The following is a 12,359-nucleotide window of genomic DNA, read 5'->3' as shown; positions in this document are numbered from 1 at the left end:
GTGTGGGGAGGGGGACTGCTTCGGTCAGAGCGGAGACTAGATCTCCATGTAGGATGGGTTTGCCATGGGAAGTCAGGAATCCCCTCTCCTTCCATAGGAGCCCAAAGTGGTGAACCACCCCGAAGGCGTACTGGCTGTCGGTGTAAATGTTTGCGGTTGTCCCCACTGCTAGGATGCATGCTCGTGTGAGAGCAATCAGTTCAGCCGCCTGTGCGGATCGCTGTGTGATGCGGGCTGTCTCAACAACTGTTTGGGCCGTGGTGACTGCATAGGCGGCTGAAGTGGTTCCGTCGGGGAGCTTGATGCATGAGCCATCTACCCACAGCTCTCCGTCAGGATCTGGGAAGGCAGTATCTCGGAGGTCAACTCTACTCTTGGTCTGTTCGTCGGTGAGGGTCACACAGTCATGTATAGGAGACGCATTGGTGTCATTGTCAGGGAGAGGCAGCAGAGTGGCTGGGTTCAGAGTGGTGCATCGCTTCAACGTGATGTGGGGTGCAAGCAGAGTCAGTTCATAACCAGTCAGTCGTGCGCTAGTCAGGTGTTGAGTCTTAGTCTGGTTCAGGAGGGTGTCAACTGCATGGGGTACTCGCACGGTGAGGGGGTTTGAAAGCACGATCCCCTCACTTTGTCGGATAGAGACAGCAGCGGCGGCTACCGCTCGAAGGCAGGCGGGCAAAGCTCTGGCTACAGGGTCAAGAGTGGCAGAGAAGTAGGCACAAGGGCGTTGCTTGGGACCTATGGACTGGGTTAGAACAGACAACGCGCATCCCTCCCTTTCGTGGGCGAAGAGGGAGAAAGGCTTAGTGTAGTCTGGGGTTCCTAGGATTGGTGCTGAGCAAAGGGCATCTCGTAATTCTTTGAAGGAGGATTGGCATTCGGATGTCCAGGGGAGGGGGAAGGGGACATCTTTAGGAACAGGGAAAGCAGAGGTTTTACAATAAGACTGAAGTTTGGCAACCACTGTCGACAGAAGGAGGTGAGGCCTACCAGAGACCGCACTTGCTTCTGAGTTTTGGGAACAGGGGTTTCTAGGATGGTCTGAATTCGGTCAGGTGTAAGCTTCCTCCCATCTTTGGATAGGAGGTGGCCTAGGTATGTCACTTGGGGTTGGCAGAATTGCAACTTCTTCCTGGAGACCTTGTGACCGTTCTCCGCGAGGAAGTGGAGGAGGTGGATGGTGGCTGTGACTGCAAGCGGAGTGGTGTCGGCCGCCAAAAGAATATCATCGACGTACTGTATCAACACCATTCCGTCCGGTAGTTGAACTGCATCCAGTTGTCTCTTAAGGGCTTGGCTATATATGCTGGGACTCTCAGTGTAGCCTTGTGGTGCCCTACAAAATCTGTACGAACGGGCTTTTAAGGTGAAGCCGAAAAGGTAGCGGCTGTCTGGGTGGATGGGGATGGAAAAGAATGCGTTCTTGAGATCAATAACGGTAAAGGTAGTGGCAGTGGACGGAATCAGGGTGAGGATGGTGGTGATATCTGAGACTACGGGGTACTGAGGTATGACTACTTTGTTAACCTCTCGTAGGTCGACAATGAAGCGGTATGCTTTCTCATCTCCCTCGCCTTGCTTCTTAACAATGGGTAGGATAGGGCTGTTGAAAACATTACTAACTACTTCTTCTACCACTCCTGCATCGACTAGGGACTGGATGATTTCCACCAACGCCTTCTCGCCTTCGGGCGATATCCGATACTGTGGAAGCTTTGGGAGCACTGCGTTCGGTCGGACAGTTATGTGTACAGGGTCGATCACCATGCGTGCTACGTCTGAGTCGGTTTTAGCCCATAGATGTGTGGGTAACGTGTCAAGTAGGGACAGGTCAGCATCGGTTACGGAGAACATACGTCGTGCGAGACAAGGCCTGAACAGATCTGGGTTATCGTGCAATATGACTCAAACTCCGTCTGGGGAACATCTGATGGTAGCCCGGAAATGTTTTTAGTAAATCAAGACCCATAATGGCGTCGGGGGTGTTGGAGGAGAGCAGGAATGTCGTGTCATTGGTGTTATTTCCCAAGTCAAAGGAGATTGGTGCGGACAAGGGATTAGTGGAGGGCGTTCCATCAAAGCCTATTGAGGTTACATGTGAGCCAGACAAGGGTGCCCTTGGGATCAGCCGTTTAGATAGCGCACTACGTGTCGCCCCAGTATCTACCAAAAATGGAGACTTTGTGCCCAGGACCTTAGCAGTGACGTAAGGACCTTGCTGGTCAACACGGAGTTCGACTGGATCCCTCCCTTGCCCCTGGCGGTCCTATGCAAAGTCATGGGTGTTTTCGTAGTCGGACTGCTGGCACTGGTTCTGTCGGGGGCGGTCAAAGGTGTTTGGTCTGTCTGGCCTGCCGTTGGTGGTGTCGTTCGTGTACCCTCGTCCCTGTCCTCTATTTCTGGGGCCGTTTGCTATGTCTCTTGTGTCCCTATTCCTGTTCATATCCAGAAGGACCGGGCACTGGGATTTCCAGTGTCCGAACCCTTTACAGAACGCACACTGATTCCCGTCTAAGTCCCTGCGTCCAGCGTAGGGTGTGGGTGCATGGTCTCTAGGGGGTGGTTTTCTAGGAGCAGTCGGTTGGTAGTTTTCCTTGGGAGGTTCCCTTCCTATGGTCACCCCTTGCAACTGTGCGATCATTACCCTTTCCTTCAGCTCCTTTTTCTTTCTCTCGGACGCCCTCTCGTTCTCATTCTTTTGGTGTTCGTAGTACTGGGCCATCTGGAGGATAGCCGCGTGTTTGGAGGCTGCCCAACTACTCTCGCTGGTCTGTAAGTTCTGGGAGACTTCCTGTGACAGACCCTTCACATAATTCTGGACAAAGAGGTGATGTCCGGTTGCAGTGGTCATGTCCTGGCCACTATAATCAGAAAACACTGTCTCGAATCGAGAGAAGTATTCGGATACATCCTCCTGGGGTTTCTGGCGGCAAGCCGTCACTATCGACCAGTCTACCTTCCTCTCTGGGATTAGGGTCTTTAATTTCTGAACAATTTTGTCTGGGAGTTCCAATATGGCCTTTAGAGGTTTCTGTCCAGGTTCTCGCTGCTTGTCTATGGTATCGAGTTGGACCCAGGTATATCCGAACGGCTCAGCGTGGTCGACTTTCCGGATTTGCTTCCACACATCAGCCGGCAGACATAACCTGAAGAACAAATCGATATCCGCCAAGGTCATTATAGTAGAACCTAAGGCCGTACCTAGTTCTGTGTAAAAGGCAGTCGGGTTCTTTCTTAAGTCGGGTAGGGTTTTTCTAAAGGTCAGGATGTCTTGTCGGTACCATGGCTGATAGACCCAGTTATATACAACCCTTCCCTTCGCATCTTGGTGGTTGATGTCATCGTGTGTTCCCTGACCTCGTGGGGGGACCCAGTAAGGAGCGGCTTCCTTGATGGGCATCATGGTATCAGCTCTTTCTGCTTGGGGTTCAGTCACTATGGGGGTTTCTGTCTTGGTCGTCTGCCTGTGTTCTTTCAAATGTCGGAAGACTTCGAGTGTACGTGTGAAGAGGTCCGTCACATCGCCCTCTTCCCCTTCCCCAATATCAACCTTTCTATACAGAGTTGCTACGCCTTCGGGACCTCTATCCTGGTACCTATCCTCATAGGCATTCAGAGTGTGATAACAAAGTCGTACGACAAAGTGTCGTCTGTGGTTGTTGGCATACGAGTTATACATATCTGTCACATATCCCTCACTTTCCTTCCGTTCTACTAGTGTGCTCACTACCTTATCGATTCCGGCTCGTTCACCCTTTGTTAGCCGACTCATTCTGGCGGAATCTTTCTTTCTCGTCTCGGGGTCATCTAACGTTATTGCTAACGTTGTGTTCAGTACAAGAGGCTCGGCCGGCGCGGAGGCCGTGAGGACCGAGGCCCTGGTACTGCTTTCGCTTGCGTTCGGGGGTTGTGGGTGCTGCACTATAGGTCGGGAGGGGGCGTATGGAGGGGGTATGTAGATGATCGGAGGACCTAATACCAATTCATCGTTCGCCCGTTGCTTGGAGGGCAGCTCAGGGTAGAGCGTAGAGGGGGTCCTAACAGGGCACTGGCCTGACGTTTCAGATTCTTGTTTTTGTTTAGCTTCCTTTCTCTCCTTTATTTCTTCCTCTAACTTTCTAGCGGCAAGGTGAGCTGCCTTTCGTAGTTCTTTTTCTGCCTTTACTTCTTCTCTCTTTTTCCGTTGCGTTGTTTCTTTGCGCCACATGCCGATACTGTCGAGCATAGTGGGCGTCGTTTTATTGCTACGTAGGGCTATTTCTAGCGTTTCTATTTTATGGTCATCAAAGGATCCCATCAGTGGCCACTGACTTTCGGAGTCCTTCTTTGTATATTTATGCCATAGTTTGCTATAAGCTACAGCGACTAGTCCATATTTAGTAAACATGTCCTTATTAGGGGTGCCCTCCAGTGGAGCCGGATGGTTCATCTCTAATAAGCGGTCCGGGCAGAACCAACTACCAATCAGTGGGGAGAAGATAGGCATGACGGGTTACAACGGGGACAAAAGTCTGCACTACCTATCTTTTCACTGCTTGCAAAGACTAGACAGAATATCTCTATTCCACGTTATTTGTAAGCAGAGAATACCTCCAAAGAACCAATATCGAACAATCAGTGTTCGGACAATCAAACAATCAAATGGTGAGAAAGAGATAGGCACGACGGGTTACAACGGGGGACAAAAGTCCGCGTTACCTACCCTTCACTATATGCAAAGACTAGACAGAATATTTCTATTCTACGTTATTTGCAAACAGAGAATATCTCAAAAGCACTATTTGTCAAAGACAATCAATGTTCGGACAATCAATCAGTGGGGAGAAAAATAGGCACGACAGATTACAAAGGGGGACAAAGGTCCGCGTTACCTACCATTCACTATCTGCAAAGGGGGAGGGAGTATTTCTACTCTTCCCCGTTTGTAGGCAGCGAATATCTCAAAAAGAACAATCAAATAAGCAATACCAGTATTTTCAATCAATCAATCAATCAATCGTTTCGCAATTCGTCGTGTTACACGACCTTACCCGGACCGCATGGACAGTTTCTCGTCTTCCGCCTCCGGCGCCCGATCGTCCTCTACTCTCCGTATTTGCCGCGGCACTCCTGATGGTTCCCAGTCAGGACCGTAGATCACTAGAGAGAGGTCTGCTCGGAACCAGTGAAGTTCGGATGATCAGCTGCCAGACGAGGGTCTATCAGGCAGGAGCTCTTCCCGATCGTTGCAGTCGTTCACTCTGTCGTCGGGACCTCTCCCGTTGGATCCACGTGTCGCTGATGGGCCCCACGTTTGGGACGCCAATTGTTAAATGGTAGCGGCAGGTACAGTCGATAACCTTTCAAGTATTGCCCGGCGGTAACCGCCTCTTATACCATTCGATGATTAACCAATAAAAGAGGCAGGCGCCGGAGACTGGAAGGCAGGAAACAAAGTTTTATTCCGTCGGAGCAGAACACGTCAGATCGGACAGCAGGGTATCGTCTCGAGGTGCTCTAACCGCATCTCTGAGGCCTGGCCTCTTATACACAAGTTTATTGCTTTATTGCAGGTTTATCATACGTGGCACATTCTTGAGATTGCTTTGATACATGAAAGAACATCTTTGGAATCCCCGGCTCAGATCCGCTCCCACACATAACTACAGTGGACATTCCGCCAATTCCCAGGGGTGTGTGCGACTGGTCAGGTCTCAGGGGGTGGGGGCCTTGATCTACTGTAATACCTTTGATGTGAGGCGTTTCCCTTACAGTAGGGGCAATAAACTGCATCCGCAGGGCTAGGTGATGGCCTGGGATCGGTTCGGACAATCGGGCGCAGAGGAAGGGGGTTATCAAGAGGATGTATGACTATGTATGGGATGAAAGGAGGTGTTGGTCAGGCGCGGGATGTGGTTCCATGGCAGGGTCGCGCAGGAGGAGAGGGTTTATTGCCCACGTATGAGAGAGCGGGGGTGGCCAGGGCGTGGGGGATGTTCGCTGCGTCAGAGGGACGCGCTGGTGATCAGCGATGAGCGGGGAGAGAGGCCATGGTGCCTAAAATGGCCGTCGTGTGTTTCTGCGTGTGACGCTGGGGGAGAGACAAGGTGGCGCAGATAAGGTTCAGTTACGAACTAAATTTCCACAGTATCACCGTATCCACCTCCAGAGAACAACCATTTCTTGCAAATCAACCTCTCAGGCTACAAGACGTCAGATGAAGACTCATTAGAGCTGACTTGAAAAGATCCGGCCACTAAAGAATTTGGCAAATGCATTCTAGGAGTCTCTTCATCAGGTTCAGAAGAAGTGGAAACCACTGCCTCCTGGGCCAATATGAGGCTGTCTTCAACACTTCTACCTTGTCCTGCTGTATCTTCTTGAGAACCATCTGGAGATGAGGGGTTTGGAAAGAATACATATATTAGGCCTCTCGGCCACCTGAGGGACAGGGCAACCACTTCTCACCCTTCACAACATAGAGTTCTGGAATAGAACCTTGATGGAAAAGTGTCCTTCTGGGATGCAAAAGGTTCAACCAAGGATTCTCCATTCAAAGAACCAGAGTCTGAAATACTTCTCAAAGCAAATGTAAGACTTTTGAGGATGTAAAAGTCCTGCTTGGAGGGCCTGCCTGTACTTTATTCTCCTCTGCTATGTGCGATGCTTATAGAGATAACAGGGTTTGCTCTGCCCAAAGCCCCATTGATTGAACTAACTTGGCTAATTCTAAAACACGTGTGCCCTCCTGGTGATCTGAATATGACCGGGCTATCTGGTGGTCTGTGCTTATGAGAACAGTTTATCCCTTAAAGGTGAAAATTCCTGCTGGGCTTGAAATTTACCTGTAACTTTTTCTATTTGAAACTGCGACTTTCTTCCTTTGGGGACCACTGAACTCGAACAACTGAGTCTTTTAATGTTGTCCCTCGGCCTAATGCACTGGCATCTGTTGACACTATTTATGGGAGAAGTGGAGACAGAGATGCCGCTTTTAACATGCTGTCCTCCACTAACCACCAGGCTAAAAATCAGCCCGAAATACATGCTACCTGAATTCCAGACCTTGAGGAGATGGCACATCAATAGCTTTAGATGCAGATGAGCATATAAGGAAAGAACCAAATGTCTTTGTCTTGCAATAAAATCTATCAAAGGAGCCAATACCTTCGGTAGGTTCTGGGAGCTGAATGAAAACGAATAGTAAAACTATGAACTGCTAGTGGTAGCTTGCCCCCACAACCTGCAGACACTATGACACTCCTGATGAATCAGTCTATGCAGCTATGCATCTTGTAAGACTAAAGTTATAATAAAATAACCCCTGGATTGATGAGAGAGTTGATATCTTTAACTCTAAGACAGCATGATTCCTCCTGCCTGCTTCCGAACCACAAATAGGATTGAACATACTCCCAATCCTTGCTGATCTGAAAGGATGGAATTATTGAGGAAAAAAGAGACTCTGGAAGACCCAAATGAAAGTCAAGTTTCACCCATTCTAACACAATCTGTAAAACCTATTGATGTAGGATTTGCTTCCTCCAGACCTTTGCTAATCGCAGAAATCCCTCTTCAACCGCGCTCTATTGTCTCCTGGCACAGTGATTGTATTGGAGGATGCTGGGTGCTGTTAGCAGTGAGCAGTTGGGATTTTTCAACAGAGGACCCCCATGTGCACAAACCTGTCGAAGAAATTGTATCCTACATGAGAAACCCTGCACAAATTGACGTTCATACCCCTGTCCTTAAGATAGAAAAAATAATAAAACTCCCTCTGAAAGGTTAAGAAGATGTTCCAGTTGAGATCTGAACAGTAATTTTGAGCTAACAGCAGAAGGTACATAATTATAGATTTTAACAATTATATAGCTTTCATGGTCTGAGCCAGGTGTGCTTAGGTCCTTATGCTGTAGCACCTGTTGATGTGGCTGCAGCACATAGGTTAGCAAAGGTGGTGTCTGATAGAAACCAACTATTTATTCTATAGTTCCTAGTAATGCAATACAGTCCTCTACATTTTGAACATCATTCAGTGCCTGGATATCTTTCAGTAGCACTTGAGAGGTGTGTGCAGCATGAGTTGCTTTTCTGAAGGCAACGTTTGAAGCTGCATATGACCTCTTTAATGACCCGTCATCCTCTTTTGTCTGTTGCATTGTATGAGAAAGGGTCATCAGATGCTAAATTTGAAAACAAACTGGCCAGGACCGTGAAAAAGAATTAATCTTAATAATCCTGCTTGTGTAATTCAAATGTAAATTTATCTCTAAAGAGCTGCAAAACCTCTTCCATCTGTGGTCCTTCTACCAGCATTCTTTTCCAAAAGTCATGATCAACCTCCTCAGCATCATCCAGCTCCAGTCTATATCTCTTAACAATCTCCAAAAACTGTGGTGCTGCCGCCACCCACTTGGCCACACTTTCCAGCAATTCCTTGTGTGATAGAGGAATGTCTCTGGAGACTCCAGAAGAAGGTGAGTGTTTGTGCTTGTGCCTCTCTGTCCACTTCTTGGCCTCCTTGGTAGTAAAGAACACTGAAGAGTTCTGCAATAGATCAACGGTTGCAAGATATGGATTTCTACTATCTGGTTTTGGAGATCTCTCCCATGCTATTGTGAGATTTCCCAACAACCTGTCAGCTCATACACATATCACTCACTCAGCCGATCCGCTCAAGTTGAACCCACAGCCAGTGGAGAAACAGGTGCCGTCTGTAGCATGGTTATGCACAGCGAATGTCTGACAGAATATCAACGTCAAAAATATCGACGTCAAAAATATCGGAGGCGGAATATCGATGTCAAAAATATCGAAGTCCTATCTACATTATGGTAAGTACAAAAATATAGACAAAAAAATATCGTTGTCAAAAATATCGTTGTTAAAAATATTGTTTTTTTTAAATGTTTAAAAATAATGTCAAATTACATACATAATACATATAATTAAAAGAAGCATAGTTAAAATATGTTTAAAATTATAAGTAATACATATCATGTAAAAAAAATAAACATATACATATAAAATATAATATGATTAACTTATAAATTGTTAAAAAACAAATGTATAAATTATAAATACATACATACACATACAACAATAATATAAATAAAAATATAAAAACTATAGGGGCCGATTCCAATCATGGAAAAAGGCCTTACGAATAGTTGTAAGCAGCGTTTTACCCGTACGACTCGTACCCGGTAAACTCTCCTTACAACCTAGGATGTACGATTCGTACAGAAAGCCTTTTTCTGTACGAATCGTACAAAAGACCATACAGGCAAAAAATACCAGCGATTCTGATCCGGAACTGCTTGTACGCGACGTCTGCATGTATTTCAGCAGCGTTTTCCGGCACAGCAAGTACGATTCGTCCTGACGTCACTACGTACCACGCTTTCATTACAGGACGAAAAACTGCCGGGAAAGCAGAACCCTCTGCCACGGAGCCCCGGTACGCGATGTGCAGCCATGAATCCCGCCCTACGTGTCATCCCAGTCCTCTTGGCCTACGACCTGGTGCACCGCACCCGACGCACACGCCGCAGAAGGTGAGAACAACACCCAGGGGCCAGGGTGGGGGTGAGGGGCAGGAAACATACCCCATACTCAAACACAAACCTATAATATGGAGGCCATACATTACCACCTCGGACTGGTCACTTGGGGGAATGTCCAGCAACCCCTGCGTACCGCAACAATGGAAGTGGACATGTACGGTGCGTACCACACGTCGCCCTATGGCACCATGACAACAGTGGTGCGGACCGTACACACGCATTCATGCATGGGTACGGTGCGTACCACACGTACCCCTACGCCACTATGACAAAAGTGGTACGGACCGTACACACGCATGAATGCGTGGGTACGGTGCGTACCACACGTACCCCTACGGCCCCATGAGTACTCAGGTACAGACCGTACCCACGCATACATGCGTGGGTACGGTGCGAACCCCTATGGCCCCATGAGTACTCAGGTATGGACCGTACCCACGCATACATGCGTGTGTACGGTCCGTACCACACATACCCCGTTACGCAGCAGGAAATTTTGGATACGAGGCATACAAACGCCAGGAATGTGGGCCTAGAGGACTGGCCCAGCATGTTACCATCATATTGTTGTGTGTGTAGGTCCTGGCCAGCAGTGTACAGCTCCAAGGGGGTGCGTGGGTGGGTGCAGAGGCCTCCCAGCAGTGGACAGACATATGAGGGGTGGGTGCAGAGGACTCCTAGCAGTGTCCAAACATATGAGGGGTGGGTGCAGAGGACTCCCAGCAGTGTCCAGACATATGAGGGGTGGGTGCATATCACTCCCAGCAGTGGACAGACATATGAGGGGTGGGTGCATATCACTCCCAGCAGTGGACAGACATATGAGGGGTGGGTGCAGAGGACTCCCAGCAGTGGACAGACATATGAGGGGTGGTTGCAGAGGACTCCCAGCAGTGTCCTGCCATATGAGGGGTGGGTGCAGAGGACTCCCAGCAGTGTCCAGACATATGAGGGGTGGGTGCAGAGGACTCCCAGCAGTGGACAGACATATGAGGGGTGGGTGCAGAGGACTTCCAGCAGTGTCCAGACACATGAGGGGTGGGTGCATATCACTCCCAGCAGTGGACAGACATATGAGGGGTGGGTGCAGATCACTCCCAGCAGTGGACAGACATATGAGGGGTGGTTGCAGAGGACTCCCAGCAGTGGACAGACATATGAGGGGTGGGTGCAGAGGACTCCCAGCAGTGTCCAGACATATGAGGGGGTGGGTGCAGAGGACTCTCAGCAGTGGACAGACATATGAGGGGTGGTTGCATATCACTCCCAGCAGTGGACAGACATATGAGGGGTGGGTGCAGATCACTCCCAGCTGTGGACATACATATGGGGGTGGGTGCAGAGGACTCCCAGCAGTGGTCAGACATATGAGGGGTGGTTGCAGAGGACTCCCAGCAGTGTCCAGATATATGAGGGGTGGGTGCAGAGGACTTCCAGCAGTGTCCAGACATATGAGGGGTGGGTGCATATCACTCCCAGCAGTGGACAGACATATGAGGGGTGGGTGCAGATCACTCCCAGCAGTGGACAGAGATATGGGAGTGGGTGCAGAGGACTCCCAGCAGTGGTCAGACATATGAGGGGTGGTTGCAGAGGAGTCCCAGCAGTGTCCAGACAAATGAGGGGTGGGTGCAGAGGACTCCTAGCAGTGGACAGACATATGAGGGGTGAGTGCAGAGGACTCCCAGCAGTGTCCAGACGCATGAGGGGTGGGTGCATGTCACTCCCAGCAGTGGACAGACATATGAGGGGTGGGTGCAGAGGACTCCCAGCAGTGTCCAGACACATGAGGGGTGGGTGCATATCACTCCCAGCAGTGTCCAGACATATGAGGGTTGGGTGCAGAGGACTCCCAGCAGTGCCCTACTCCCAGGAGGATGGATGTCTTTCACACACTGCATGACACACCACATGTGGGTGTGAGGATATACAACACATGCATACCCACCCATGGCGTATGCCCCACAATACACACCCTGATTTCATGCCAACAGACTGTATAGTCATGGAAATGCATACTAAAATAAGTTAGCAAAAGGGAACACACACTGTCACGCACATCACAGGAGTGATAGGAATGTCCAGGTGCTGGTTCAGCCACCCAGATGTTATCTCTCATGTAAGGAATAGGGTTCACTGCGACTAGATACAATGCCCACAAATGTGAGTCAGGTGCCCAAATTCCCTGCAAAACACGTGCCATTTGTGTGTTAGGCCGTGATTGCACACATGCATAGCGCTGAAAAGGGGCAATTGGTCCCTGATGCCATTCCTACATACCCAAAACACAAGTACAGTGAATGCAAGGATGGCATAGACGATTCAGCAGGAGACATCGGTGAGCATGCATGGCCATTGTTGAAGGGATCCGTCACCAACAAAGGATATGTTGACACAGGTCAGCACAACAATTGTGCAACTGTTTGCAGGGAACATGTCAGGTGCCACAGAGGAAGGAACACTCCTTGGGACAATGTCTCCAAATCCAAAGGAACACACACTACCAATTAATATTTTCAGACATTGTGATGGCACACAGATACCATGGTCCACCTCATGACCATCATACTAAAACATTTCTCAGAACCATAACACATTACCAGAACACCAACTTCATGGGCCTAATCACCAACATCAAGTACCTGAAATGCAATAGTGTTGAAACTAAATGAAAAGGCTTTATTCAGCACACACATTTTTTTTTTCTGTAAGAAGACACTATTTACAAAGGCCAATGGCCAGTCCATAGTTCGAGTCCAAGGGTGGACGTATGCGACTTTGTCCACCACTACCTTGCCTGCACAAAGTCACTTC

The sequence above is a fragment of the Triturus cristatus genome, chromosome 6 (assembly GCF_964204655.1).
Source record: "Triturus cristatus chromosome 6, aTriCri1.1, whole genome shotgun sequence".
NCBI classification, from domain to species: Eukaryota; Metazoa; Chordata; class Amphibia; order Caudata; family Salamandridae; genus Triturus; species Triturus cristatus.
The sequence above is the reverse complement of the archived record's forward strand: the minus strand, read 5'-3'. Positions refer to the sequence as shown.